This window comes from Chiloscyllium plagiosum, unplaced genomic scaffold (genome assembly GCF_037043375.1).
Source record: "Chiloscyllium plagiosum isolate Xiang-an unplaced genomic scaffold, Cpla_swu_hap1 HiC_scaffold_1, whole genome shotgun sequence".
Lineage (NCBI taxonomy): Eukaryota > Metazoa > Chordata > Chondrichthyes > Orectolobiformes > Hemiscylliidae > Chiloscyllium > Chiloscyllium plagiosum.
In genome coordinates this window covers 139,834,542-139,849,005 of record NW_028270139.1, presented here as the reverse complement: position 1 = coordinate 139,849,005, position 14,464 = coordinate 139,834,542, and positions in this window count along the sequence as shown.

Here is a 14,464-nt window from a genome sequence, read left to right as displayed (position 1 = left end):
ATCCTCCACTCCAACATTCTTCACTTGGCCTTCAGTTCTTTGACACCAGGTTTTGTCATCCCCTTCTCAGTCATGGTGAGCAATTCTAAATTCCGATGACCATAATCCCAGTCTACTCAATCTCTCCTCTTAAGCCAACCCTCTCAACTCCGGAATCAACTTAGTGAACCTCCTTTGCACCCTGTCCTGTGCCAGTACATCCTTTCTCAAGTAAAGAGACCAAAACTGCACACAGTGGGGCGGCACGGTGGCTCAGTGGTTAGCACTGCTGCTTCAAAGCGCCAGGGACCCGGGTTCAATTGTCTGTGTGGGTTTTCTCTGGGTGCTCCGGTTTCCTCCCACAATCCAAAAGCTGTGCAGGTCAAGTGAATTGGTCAAGCTAAATTGCCCATAGTGTTAGGTGCATCATTCACAGGGGAAAGGGTCTGGGCGGGTTACTCTTTGGAGGGTCGGTGTGGGCTTGTTGGGCCGAAGGGCCTGTTTCCACACCTTAGGGAATTTAATCTAATCTAAACAGTACTCCAGCTGTGGCTTCACCAACACCCCATACCTCTGCAGCATAACCTCCATATTTTTAAACTCAGAAACAAGAACAGAAGTTGCTGGAAAAGTTCAGCAGCTCTTACAGCATCTGTGAAGAAAAATCAAAGTTAACATTTTGGTTCTGGTCACCCTTCCTCAGAACTGTTGGTAGCTGAGAAAATGTTGGTTTATACGCACAAGATAGGGTGGGGGGGGGAGGGTGGTGGGGGATAAGGAGTAAACGATAGGTGGGGATAGAGCCCAAAGAGAGAGAAGAACAGTTGGCTAGAAAACAGTTCAATAATGGTCTGGCTGGGAGGGTGAATCGCTGTTAATAAAGTCTGTTAGTGGCTAACAATAGGTAGTGTGTAATGGCAGACTATGTGATAACAAGGCCTGGTGTGTGGGGTTGGGGGCTGGACATGGGGGAGTTCAGGTCCTAAAATTAATGAACTTGATATTGAGTCCTGAGGGCTGCAGGGTCCCCAGGTGGAAAATGAGGTGCTGTGCTTCCAGCTTGGGCTGAGCTTCACTGGAGCACTGCAGCAAGCCTGAGACAGAGATGTTGGCCAGGTAACAGGGTGGTGTGTTAAAGTGGTAGGCAACTGGAAGCTCAGGGTCTTTTCTGCAAACAGATGCAAATGTTCTGCAAAGTGATCACCCAGTCTATGTTTCATTTCTCCAATGTAGAGGAGACCACATTGTCAGCAGCAAATGAATTAGACTAGATTGTGTGAAGTGCAGGTAAAGTGCTGCTTCGCCTGGAAGGGCCCTTGGAACTGTGAGGGAGGAGATAAATGGGCAGTGTTACACCTTCACTGGTTGCAAGGGAAGGTGCTGTGGGGCGATGGGGGGTGTTGGGAGTGACGGAAGAGTGGACCAGGATGTCTCAGAGGGAACAGAGTTTGCAGAAGGCTGACAAGGGAAGGGAGAGGAATGTGTGTCTGTCAGTGGCATGTCACTGGAGATGGAGGAAATTGCTGCTGATGACCTTCTGAATGTGGATGCTGGTGGAATAGGAGGGAAGGACAAAGGGAACTCTATTACAGTTATGGGAGGGAAAAGAGAGGGGGAGGGCAGAGGTGTGGGAGATGGGTCCAACCTGGTTGAGGGCCCTGTCAACAGTGGTGCTGGGGGACCCTCAGTTAAGGAAGAAGGTGGACATTTTGGAGGCTCCCTTGTTGAAGTTGGCTTCATCGGAACACGTAATGGAGACAGAGGAACTGGGAGAATGGAATGCAGTCTTTACAGAAAATAGGGTGCGAGGATGTCTAGTCCAGGTAGCTGTAGGAGTCAGTGGGGTTTATAGTGGATGCTAGTGGCGAGTCTATCCTCAGAAATGGATACAGAGATGTTAAAGAAGCGAAGGGAGGAGTCAGAGATAAACCAGGTGAAGGTGAGGGTGGGGTGGAAATTGGAAGCAAAATTGATGAAATTTCCCAATTCTGATCGAGAGAGAGGAAAACATTGCTTTGTGGGTAGTAAGAGTTGTGGGTAGGGGCATTCGCTGCTCACAATGTGGGCTCCTCTACGATGGGGAAACACAGCATAGACTGGATGACCATTTTGCAGAACACCTAAGTTCTATCTGAGAAAATGACCCTGAGCTTCCAACTACCTGCCACTTTTAACACACCACCCTGTCCCTGGCCAACATCTCTGTCTCAGGCTTGCTGCAGTGTTCCTGTGAAACTCAGCACAAGCTGGAAGAACAGCACCTCATTTTCCACTTGGGGACCCTTCAGCCCTCCAGACTCAACATCAAGTTCAACAATTTATGGCCTGAACTTCCCCCATATCCTAGCCCCCTACCCGACACACCAGGTACCAGGGTCCTGTTATCACATAGTCTGCCATTTCACACTATCTATTGTTAGCCATTAACAGACTCCATTAACAGCTATTCACCCTCCCAGCCAGATTGTTATCCACTCCTTTGTCTGTTCAAAGAATCATAGAATCCCTACAGTGTGGAACAGACCCTTCAGCCCACACTCACCCTCTGAGGAGTAACCCACCCAGACCCATGCCCCTACCCTATTACTCTACATTTACCTCTAACTAATGCACCTAACCTAACATCCCTGAACACTATAGGCAATTTAACATGGACAATTCTCCTAACCTGAACATCGTTGGACTGTGGGAGGAAACCTGAGCACCCAGAGGAAACCCACACAGACACACAAACTCCACACAGACAGTTGCCCAAGGGTGGAATCGGGTCCAGGTCCTTGGTGCTGTGAGGCTGCAGTACTAACCTAACCAATGGGCCACAGTGCCGTTCTTCTCTCTCTTTGGGCTCTATCCCCATTTATCATTCATTCCTTAACCCCTCCCCCACCCTATCTTCCGCTTATAAACCGACATTTTCCAAGCTACCAACAGTTCTGAGGAAGGGTGACCAGGACCAAAATGTTAACTTTGATTTCTCTTCGCAGATGCTGCCAGACCTGCTGAGCTTTTTCGGCAACTTCTGTTCTTGTTTCTGATTCACAGCATCCACAGTTCTTTTGGTTTCTATTTTTAAATTCAGTCCCTTTAGCAATGAAGGATTATATTCCATTTGCCTTCTTAATTACCTGCTGCATCTGCAAACTAACGTTTTGTGACTCATGCACAAGGCCATCCAGGTCACTCTGTGAAGCAGCGTGCTACAGTTTTTCACCATTTAAATAATAGTCCATTTTGTTGTTATTCCAACCAAAATGGATGACCTCACACTTACCAACATTGTACTCCATCTGTACTTCAAGAAATAACCAGCAACAAACAGGCTCAATTTGAAGGGAAGATTCATATACACTGTGCAGCCTCTAGACCGTAAACCCCACAAATACCACTTGCTCATTGATCAACACACCTCCACACAGATCATATCTCCAATGATCTATCAGAATCCGTCCCATTGGGAGCTAGTGAAATATGACTGACTCGGCTGTGTCTCAATCATGACATGATGGCTGTGCTGTACTTGTAGAAGGGTATCAACTTTGATTCAAATGCATTAACCAGTTGATTTTTTTGAAAGGTAGGACAATCGAGGGGCACGGAGCTAATGCAGATAAATTGAATCGATGTAAAGATGAATGATGATCCAGTTGAATGGGTTTCAGGGCTGAATGGCCTATATTGGTCTGTATTCCAGTATGCTAAAATTAGCACAGAATATAGGAACAAGCAAAAACGCGGAGAAAAATTAATTGAGACATGCAGGTCAGCTCAATCCTATTGAATAGATTAATGACTTGAAATCGTGCCCTATTGTCTTCATAATTTTTTGAAGGTCTCTTCTGGATTTTGTCACATTTTTGTGTCAGCTACCAAGACCAGATGTCAACCAGCATTGCATTCCATGTCTCTGACATATGACAGTATTCACAGAAAAGGGTTATCACTTGGGAATGTTGTCAGTGCAGGATTACAGGGAAATTCTTTGGCACGCATTCCTAAAATATTAAAGTGAGAAGCCTCTTGGAAAGTGAACCAAACCATGGAAGAGGTTTGTTGTTGAAGCACAGCAGTAAATAATGCTAAATCACTTAATAATTCCATGTGTCTGGCATTGGGTTGTGTCTAAAACATAGTTTATACAAATCAACTAGTGGCTCCTCATGGAGAAGGAAGGGATGCCAGATTAGCTTGTTCCAATTGAAAAACAATGTTTATTGAGCAACAGTTGTTGGAAGATTGCCATTTTTCAACAATTTAATCATAAAATCTGCCCATGCAGACTCCATACTGTCTGCACAGCTTGATGGTTGATCCCAATATTAACAGAACTGAGTAGCCCAGTGAGTTAATGAGTCTTTAGACTGAAATTTCCGATGGACAATTACTTACTCCTCTCGTATTCCTGGCAGAAAATATACAACCTATCATCAGTGGGTTGTAATCCCGGAACTCACTCCTCAACTGCATTGTGGTCTACCTATGCCAAATGGACAGCAGCTCACCGTCACCTTCTAAAGCACAACTAGGGATGGACAATGAATTCTAGCCAGCCAGCAACAGCACCATCCCATGAATGAATAAACCATACTTCAAGAGAAACTTCTGATTGTCTGATAAATGATTTGATTTATAATTGTCGCATGTACCTAGGTACAGTGAAAGGTTTTGTTTTGCGTGCAGTACAGGCAGATCATACCATACAAAGTGCACACGGGTAATAGAACGGAATCAGGAATACAATGTTATGGTTGCAGAGAAGGTGCACAAAGAGCAGGATCAACTTTGAATTTAAAATTTGAAAGGTCCATTCAAAAGCTTCTCTCATCTGCAAAGAGAGGTTTACCAAATTTGAACCTATAATAGTCAAAATTAAGTGTTCTCCCTGAATGCAAATATGTGATCACAACTTCAATGGATGGAAGTATAGTATGAACAGCAGGGATGGGGAAGGGATCGACATTGTAAGATTCCATGCTCAGGTGAGTGAACTTTAGCAGGCTTTATTGAACATATCTGTACAAAAAGAATTATAAGGGAGGAACCTTATAATTCAACCATCTTCTGTGGGTCCACTGTGATTTCTGTTGCCTATACAATGCAGCCCAAAACCTTAATTTTTGGCTTCAAGAACTTGCACTTCATTAAGTGTAAACCTAGTATCCGGTAGTATGCCCCAGAGTCTTCTTACCTCATTAGATTTAGGTTTCATGACCATGGGTTTCAACATCACTATGAAATGACTCCTCATGAACATGCTCAAAAGTTAATCTTTCAATATATTTCACAAATGCCAAGTTTCCTGATCCAAATCCACATCGAACCCACTCACCTCTGGGTTTAACTGAGGTAAGAAGGTGGGCAGTGGACCAGCTTGCTCCAAGAAGACAGATTGATGCTTTAAAAATAACATTAGGCTTGTGAACCTCATTGTGACACATCCTTTCAGCTATAGCACTGGTCAGCCAGGTTTCTACAGTTTCAGATAATCTGACAGCTGCATCCACACATGGCCTTGTCAGACCCCAAAAGCCTCTGATTTCTCCCCAAACTCATTACCCTTGGATCTTCCCCTGGAAACAGCAGGAATTCTGATTGATAGCCCCCTATCCTTCATATATTGTTGTAGTAGGTACTCAGATCTTTATTTTATTTCATCTTACCAATGCTCTTGAGATTTGCCCGTGATAAATACTGAAGCAGGTGGCATGAACAGTGTAAGAGTAAAGGTCGTGTGTGGGAGCTGAGAGGTTATGACAGTCAGGGCATAGATAGTATTTTATTTTACATTATACTTTCTGGTCAAAGTCCCAAAACAATGAGTTGGGCATATTAAATAGCTCCCCTTGTACATGACAGCCAAAATGGTGCCCTCCACACTTGTTCCCAGGTCAGTGAACCCAATTGCAGTTAGTATTTCCCGTGTCACTCCAACCCTCTCAGAACAAAAATTCCAGCAGCCAGGGCAGTGTGCTTTGTGGATGAAAATTCAATCCATGATGTACAAGCTGGAAACACAGTTCATGGGGGATTCTTAACTTAACAGTTTCATTACCATTTGTGAAATCAACTACACATTTTGCAGCAAGACCTGGAGAACATTCAAGCTGGAGCAGATAAGTGGCAAGTAATATTTGTGCCACACTAATATCAGGGAATAACCATGTTACCATTATTGACAGCAACAGGCACATTCCATGAATGAATAAGAAAGTCAACACAATATATGCACAGTGATCCTTAAACCGCCAGCAGTTGTTTCTCTCTCTCTCTCTCTCTCGCTTTCTCTCTCTCTCCCCCCAATGAGAGAACAGCCCTTTAGTCCTCTGAGACAATGGTAACTTTACCTTTGTTTATGTAAATGCTCTTCTGGATGTTTTAACTTATTCCATCCTTTCCAGGATCAAAGAAAGGAGAGAACAGGAGGGAAAATGGGATTGAAGCAGAAGATCAGGCATGAGAGTCTGGAATAGTGGGACCACACTGGAATCAGGGGGGAGTGTTGACAGGCTCTGCCCTTGTTTCTTATGTTTCTTATTTCTTGTCCAAACTTAGCTGATTCCTTTTACAGTTAGTGCCAAGGTCAAGAATCATCATCTCATTTCCAACTTCAGCAGGATTTCAAACTGGAATATTCCTCTTTCCACATTCTATTTTGTCTGGTAATCAAAAAATTGCTTTGGAGCTGAAATCTGACCTTATCTACAAACCATGTTTGTTGGTATGCAGCTTAATGTTGTAGAATGTCCCAAGCTGTTTTGTAAGAGCTGTTCTATTGACATTGTGCCACATCAGAGAATGTGATTCCTTATACACAAGGATGTTGGTATGTGCATGGATGTTGTGTTTGTCAAAAAAAGGTGACTCAAAATTTGTTTTGAGGTGAAGAGAGGTTGAATAATGTGGGATTAAATTTCACAAATGAAGTGCTGGGCAGCTGAAAGCATAGCTGTCAAAGTTGGAGCGGTAAAATCTAAGGACAAGGTATTCCTTCCACTTTCATTTTACACTACCAAAAGCCCTTTCTTAAGGCAAGAAATGGATTGAAATTGTTTTCAGTAACAATCTACCCAGGAAATTCCATGTCATAAGAACATAAAAGCATAAAGAATAGGAGCAAGTGTAGGCCATCCGACCCATCGATCCTGTTCCGCCATTCAATAAGATCATGGCTGATCTTTTCATGGGCTCAGCTCCACTTACCCGTCCACTCACTATAATCCTTGATTCCTTTACTGCTCAAAAATCTATCTATCTTTGTTTTAAAACTGTTCAATGAAACAACCTCAACTGCTTCACTGAGCAGGGAATTGCACAGATTCACAACCCTTTGGGTGAAGAAGTCTCTCCTCAACTCAGTCCTAAACCTGGTCCCCCTAATTTTAAGGTTATGTCCTTTAGTTCTAGTTCTACCTGCCAGGGGAAACAATGTCTCTTCTTCTATCTTATCTATTCCCTTCTTAATGTTATATGTATCTGTAATATCCCCCCTCGTTTTTCTAAATTCCACTGAATATAGTCCCAATCTACTCAATCTCTCCTCTTAAGCCAACACTCTCGACTCTTGAATCAACCTAGTGAACCTCCTCTGCACCCCTTCTAGTGCCTCAAGTTAGGAGACCAAAACTGTACACTGTACTCTAGGTGTGGCCTCACCAGCACCCTATACAGCTGCAGCATAACCTCCCTACTTTTGAACCACATCCCTCTAACAATCAAGGACAAAATTCCATTTGCCTTCTTAATTACCTGCTGCATTTGACAGCCAACATTTTGTGATCATGCACAAGGACACTCAGGTCCCTCTGCACAGCAGCATGCTGCAATTTTTCATCATTTAAATAATAGGCTGTTTTGTTGTTATTCTTGCCAAAATGAATGACTTCACATTTACCAACATTGTACTCCATCTGCCAGAGCCTTGCCCACTCACTTAACCTTTCTGTATCTCTCTGCAGACTTTGTGTCCTCTACACACTCTGCTGTACCACTCATCTTAATGTCATCTGTGAACTTTGACACACTACACTTAGTCCCCAACTCTAAATCATCTATGTAAATTGTAAACTATTGCAGTCCCAACACCAATCCCTGAGGCACACTATGAGCCACTGATCACCAACAAGAAAAGCACCCACGTATCCCTACTTTTTCCTTTCTGTTAGTTAAGCAACCCTGTATCCATGCATTACCCTTGACACCGTGCATATTTATCCTATGCAACAGCCTCTTATGTGGCCCACTGGTCATGGGTTCTGTGGATCCTTGTGCAGCTGATGAGCCTGATCCTAGATCCATATCTTTGAACACACATTTGGCAGATATTTCCAGGGGGAGGCCTTGAGATTGTTGGCATTTCTTTCTCCGATTCCTTTTCCAGATTTCCTTTTGCCAATGGGTGTTGTCCAAGAATTGTGTCCTTTTTTAGATGAGCTTCCTCCACTTTGGTTTCTTCCAAATGAGAGTTTCCCATGCACTGAGTCTGTGTTGCATTTCTTGAGGGATGCTTTTGGGGAGTCTTTGAAATGCTTTGTTTGCCCTCCTCAAGTGTCTTCCCTGAACTGAGTGAAGAAGATTTGCTTTGGTATTCAGAACTCAGGCATCCTACATGCATGGCCAGCCCAGTGGAATTGTTTTTGGGTGATCTTGGCCTCGATACTGGTGCTGTTAGCTGTTTCAAGGACACTAATGTTCGTACGCATGTCCTCCCAGCTGATGTGGAGAATCTGTCTCAAACCGCATTGATAGTACTTGTCAAACATCTTGACATGATGTTTATACATAGTCCAAGTTCCTGAGCTATATAGAAGAGTCGGAAGGACAACTGCCTTATACACAAGGATTTTCGTATCAGCATGGATGTCAAGGTCATCAAAGACTTTCATCTTGAGGCATCCGAAAACCTGAGTTGGAAACCACCCTGTTGTAAACAGAAAATGTCAGACAAGAGTAACTGTAATGTAACCATTATGGAAGAAGGTTGCGAAAAAGTTGTAATATGGTCATTGACTTCAGGAAATGGAGTAGACTGGCCCCTGTCTGCATCAATGGCACTGAGGTGGAGATGGTCAAGAGTGCCAAGTTCTTAGGAATGACGATTACCAATAGTCTGTCCTGGTCCACCCACGTTGATGCAATAGTCAAGAAAGCACAACAACATCTCTATTTCTTCAGGAGGTGAAGGAAATTCGGCATGTCCACAAAGACTCTTACCAATTTTTATCGCTGTATCATAGAAAGCATCCTATCTGGATGCATCATAGCATGGTTTGGCAACTGCCTTCACTACTGAGACTCGTGAATACAGCCCAGTACATCACGCCAACCTTCAATCCATTGATGCCATCTATACATCCCGCTATCTCAGGAAAGCAACCAACATAATCAAGACCCCTCCCTCCCTGGCGAAACTCTCTTTCATCCTCTTCTATTGGACATAAGATATAGAGCCATAGAGTCATAGAGATGTACAGCATGGAAACAGACCCTTCGGTCCAACTCGTCCATGCTGACCAGATATCTCAACTCAATCTAGTCCCACCTGCCAGCACCCAGTCCATATCCCTCCAAACCCTTCCTATTCATATACCCATCCAAATGTCTTTTAAATGTTGTAATTGTACCAGCCTCCACCACTTCCTCTGGCAGCTCATTCCATACACATACCACCCTCTGCATGAAAACGTTGTCCCTTAGGTCTATTTTATGTCTTTCCCCTCTCACCCGTTAACTATTCCTTCTAGTTTTGGACTCCCCCACAACAGAGAAAATACTTTGTTTGTTTATCCTATCCATGCCCCTCATAATTTTGTAAACCTCTATAAGGTCACCCCTCAGCCTCCGATGATCCAAGGAATATAGTCCTAGCCTATTCAACCTCCCCCATAGCTCAAATCCTCCAACCCTGGCAACAACCTTGTAAATCTTTTCTGAACCCTTTCAAGTTTCATAACATCTTTCTGATAGGAAGGAGACCAGAATTGCATGCAATATTCCAACAGTGGCCTAATCAATGTCCTGTACAGCTGCAACATGACCTCCCAACCCCTGTACTCCATACTCTGACCAATAAAGGAAAGCATACCAAATGCCTTCTTCACTATTTTATCTAACTGCGACTCCACTTTCAAGGAGCTATGAACCTGCATTCCAAGATCTCTTTGTTTAGCAACACTCCCTAGGACTTTACCATTACTTTGCGCGTACAAACAGTTTCAAGAACAGCTTCTTCCCTGCTGTTATCAGACTTCTGAATAGACCTCTCAAATGTTAATTTTGATCTCTCTCTCTTTGCCTCTTCTCTGCAGTTGAAAAACTGTATTCTGCACTCTGTTTATGCTATGCTGATTCACTTTGCATGTTACAATCTGCCTGTATAGCCTGCAAAACAACTTTTCACTGTATCTTGGTATGTGGGATAACAGTAAATCAAACGCAAAATAGGGTGACTGGGAATGGAATATAATTTGGGAAACTGGCAAGAAGAATAGTGGAGCTGGATATTATGTAAATGAGGAGAGCATGCAGAAAGCTATGGCAGAATGGAATTTGGGAGTTGTGAATAAATCACAAAAGCTAGTATCTAAGTTCAGCCGGTAATAGAGGAGATGGTTAGCCTTTATTTCAAAAGGAATGGTGGATTAAAATAGGAAAGTTTGTAAAACTAAACAGGGTACCAGTCAGACCATTTGACCCGATGACACTGAAGGAATGACAATATACTTCCAAATCTGAATGGTGAGTGGCCATACTATACTATACTGCAACACTACTCCTACCAATGACAACTGCCATGGTAAAAATATGGAAAAAAAGAACAAGTACAAAATAAACCTTTCAAATTAATTAATGTCTCAGATTTCTGGCAGAATTTATGCTGAGTCAAAAGATTATATCACACTCCAGAATCATGAACTTATAATCTACACTGCAACTCCAGTTCAGTATTGAGAGCACTGTCAGAGGTGCCATCTTTCTGATAAGGCATGAATCAAGTCAGTGTCTTCCCTTTCAGGTGGATGTGAGAGATCCCATTGCACAATTCAGAGAAGAACGGATGAATTATTCCCAGGTTGTGGCCAATATTCATCCTTCAAGCTACATTAAAACAGACTAATTATCATTATCCTATTTCTGTGAGGCCTTGCTGTTACAATTTGGCTGCAGCACTTTCGACATTTCAACCCTGGCTTCTCTTCATCATTGTTTCATTTGGTGTAAATGCTTTCAGATGTCCTGACGTCATGGCAAGGACTGTATGCAAGGAAATTATTTCTTTTTCTCTCGAAAATTTTGAAACAAATGATAAATTGACTGAATAGCATCTTCTTTGCTTCAACTAATTTAAACTGAAAAAACTGGGCAGCATGGCAATTTGGGCTAAAGAGCCTGTTTTCATGTTGTAGACCTCTATGATTTCTATGACTCCAAAACTGGAAATGGGTTTTGAAGTTAACATTTTTGAGAAATGAAGTAATTGAGGAATTCATAGAGGATGAATTGATATGAATAAGTAATTTCTTACCTTGGTGTAGTGCCTTTTGCATCCACAGAATGTCATAGAAACAGGTGAATGTCATTTAGGTATCATTCCTGTTGCACCATTCATGTCAATCATGATGGATTTACATCTTATTTCTGCCTATTCACCATATTTAATACAGGATTAATATAACTTCTTATAATCTTGGCTCAAAATTAAAATGCAGCAGAAAATTCAGTTTAATGAGATGATTAGAGTCCATCTGGTATGCAGGATTAATGATGTAGCCATGCCAAAGCGCACACTAGCTGAAGCCCAACTGGACTTCAAACAGATGCTGCAACTGGCTTTATCATTGGAAAATGTGGCAAATGGAGCATATGAGTTGCAGGATATTCCAATGGAAGTGGACAACTCTTGCCAATTGAGGGGATCACCATTTGAGTGGAGGCAATTACATAGCCTCACTCAGTATGTATCCTGATCAGCGGGAGTGGAGGTCAGCCTACAGCAATACTCCTAAACAAAGCCAAGTCTCAGCCAACAAGTTAAAAATGTTTCCAGGATCCTGGCTGGCAAGCCTTTGTAGGTGTTGCCAGTATGTGGATTCAAGACATCAAAAGCGCCCCACTAGACCTAAATTGAGAAAGACAACTTGTTGGCTGGTATCCAGGAGAGTATCCAAGAGAGTTCATACCCTGAAAGGTCCCCTACATCTGGGTTTGAACAGTTAAATTGCTTAGCAACTTCAAAATCAGAACTAATCAAAGTAAACGTTTGGTTAAATGTCCATCATTAATACCAGCACAGCTAAATCAGTGATTGCAAAACCAGTTTTTAATAAAATTCAGTGTGGATTCCAGCCCTTAAATTTGCACAAGATCTTAGCTAGGCCCAGAACTTATACCAGTGAAACTTTACAGATTAAAGATACGTTACAGCTGTACAAGACTTTGGAAGGCCAATTGCATACAATTCTGGTCCCCCTGTTATCGGAAGAATGCTATTAAATTGGAAAGGGGGCAAAAAGATTTACAAGGATGCTATTGAGACTGGAAGGTTTGAGTTATAAGGAGTGGCTGGGTAGGCTAGAACTTCGCTTTCTCTCGAACATAGGAGGCTGAGGGGTGACCTTATAGATGTTTATAAAATCATGACAGACATGGATAGGATGAATAACCAAGATCTTTTTACCAGGGTAGGGGAGAGCACAGGTTTAAGGTATGAGGGCAAAGATTTAAAAGGAACCTGATGGACAGTTTTTTCTGAAGCTGATCTAACCTACACTATTCCATGTACGTCCAGATGCTTGTCCAATGACGACCTAAATGTACTTAAAGTTGGCGAATCTACTACCGTTGCAGGCAAAGCATTCCATACCCTTACTAATCTCTGAGGAAAAAAACTACCTCTGATGTCTGTCCTATATCTATCACCCCTCAATTTAAAGCTATGCCCCCTTGTGCTCACCGTCACTATTCTTGAAAAAAGGATCTCCCTGTCCACCCTATCTAACCCTCTGATTATCTTGTGTGTCTCTATTAAGTCACCTCTCCACCTTCTCTCTAACGAAAACAGCCTCAAGTCCCTCAGCCTTTCCTTGTAAGACCTTCCCTCCATACCAGGCAACCTCCTAGTAAATCTCCTCTGTACCCTTTCCAAAGTTCCCACATTCTTCTTATAATGCGGTGACCAGAACTGTACACAATATTCCAAGTGCGGTCGCACCAGAGTTTTGTACAGCTGCAGCATAACCTCATGGTTTCGGAACTCAATCCCTCTATTAATAAAAGCTAAAACACTGTATGCCTTCTTAACAACCCTGTCGACCTGGTTGGCAACTTTCAAGGATCTGTGTACATGGACACCGAGATCTCGCTGCTCATCTACACTACCAAGAATCTTACCATCAGCCCAGTACTTTGCATTCCGGTTACTCCGACCAAAGTGAATCACCTCACACTTGTCCACATTAAACTCCATTTGCCACCTCTCAGCCCAGCTCTGCAGCTTATCTATGTCTCTCTGTAACCTACAACATCCTTCATCACCATCCACATAGAACATAGAACAATACAGCACAGAACAGGCCCTTCGGCCCATGATGTTGTGCCGAACATTTATCCTAGTTTAAGCACCCATCCATGTACCTATCCAATTGCCGCTTAAAGGTCACCAATGATTCTGACTCTGCCACTCCTACAGGTAGCGCATTCCATGTCCCACCACTCTCTGGGTAAAGAACCTACCCCTTACATCCCCCCATACCTTCCACCCTTCACCTTAAATTTATGTCCCCTTGTAACACTGTTGTACCCGGGGAAAAAGTTTCTGACCGTCTACTCTATCTATTCCTCTGACCATCTTATAAACCTCTATCAAGTCACCCCTCATCCTTCGCCGTTCCAATGAGAAAAGGCCTAGCACTCTCAACCTATCCTCGTACGACCTATTCTCCATTCCAGGAAACATCCTGGTAAATCTCCTCTGCACCCTCTCCAAAGCTTCCACATCTTTCCTAAAGTGAGGTGACCAGAACTGCACACAGTACTCCAAATGTGGTCTAACCAAGGTCCTGTACAGCTGCAACATCACTTCACGACTCTTGAATTCAATCCCTCTGCTAATGAACGCTAATACACCATAGGCCTTCTTACAAGCTCTATCCACCTGAGTGGCAACTTTCAAAGATCTATGAACATAGACCCCAAGATCCCTCTGCTCCTCCACCTCACTAAGAACCCTACCATTAACCCTGTATTTCGCATTCTTATTTGTCCTTCCAAAATGGACAACCTCACACTTGGCAGGATTGAACGCCATCTACCACTCCTCAGCGCAGCTCTGCATCATATCTAAGTCCCTTTGCAGCCGACAACAGCCCTCCTCACTATCCACAACTCCACCAATCTTCGTATCATCTGCAAATTTATTGACCCACCCTTCGACTCCCTCATTCAAGTCATTAATAAAAATTACAAACAGCAGAGGACCCAGAACTGATCCCTG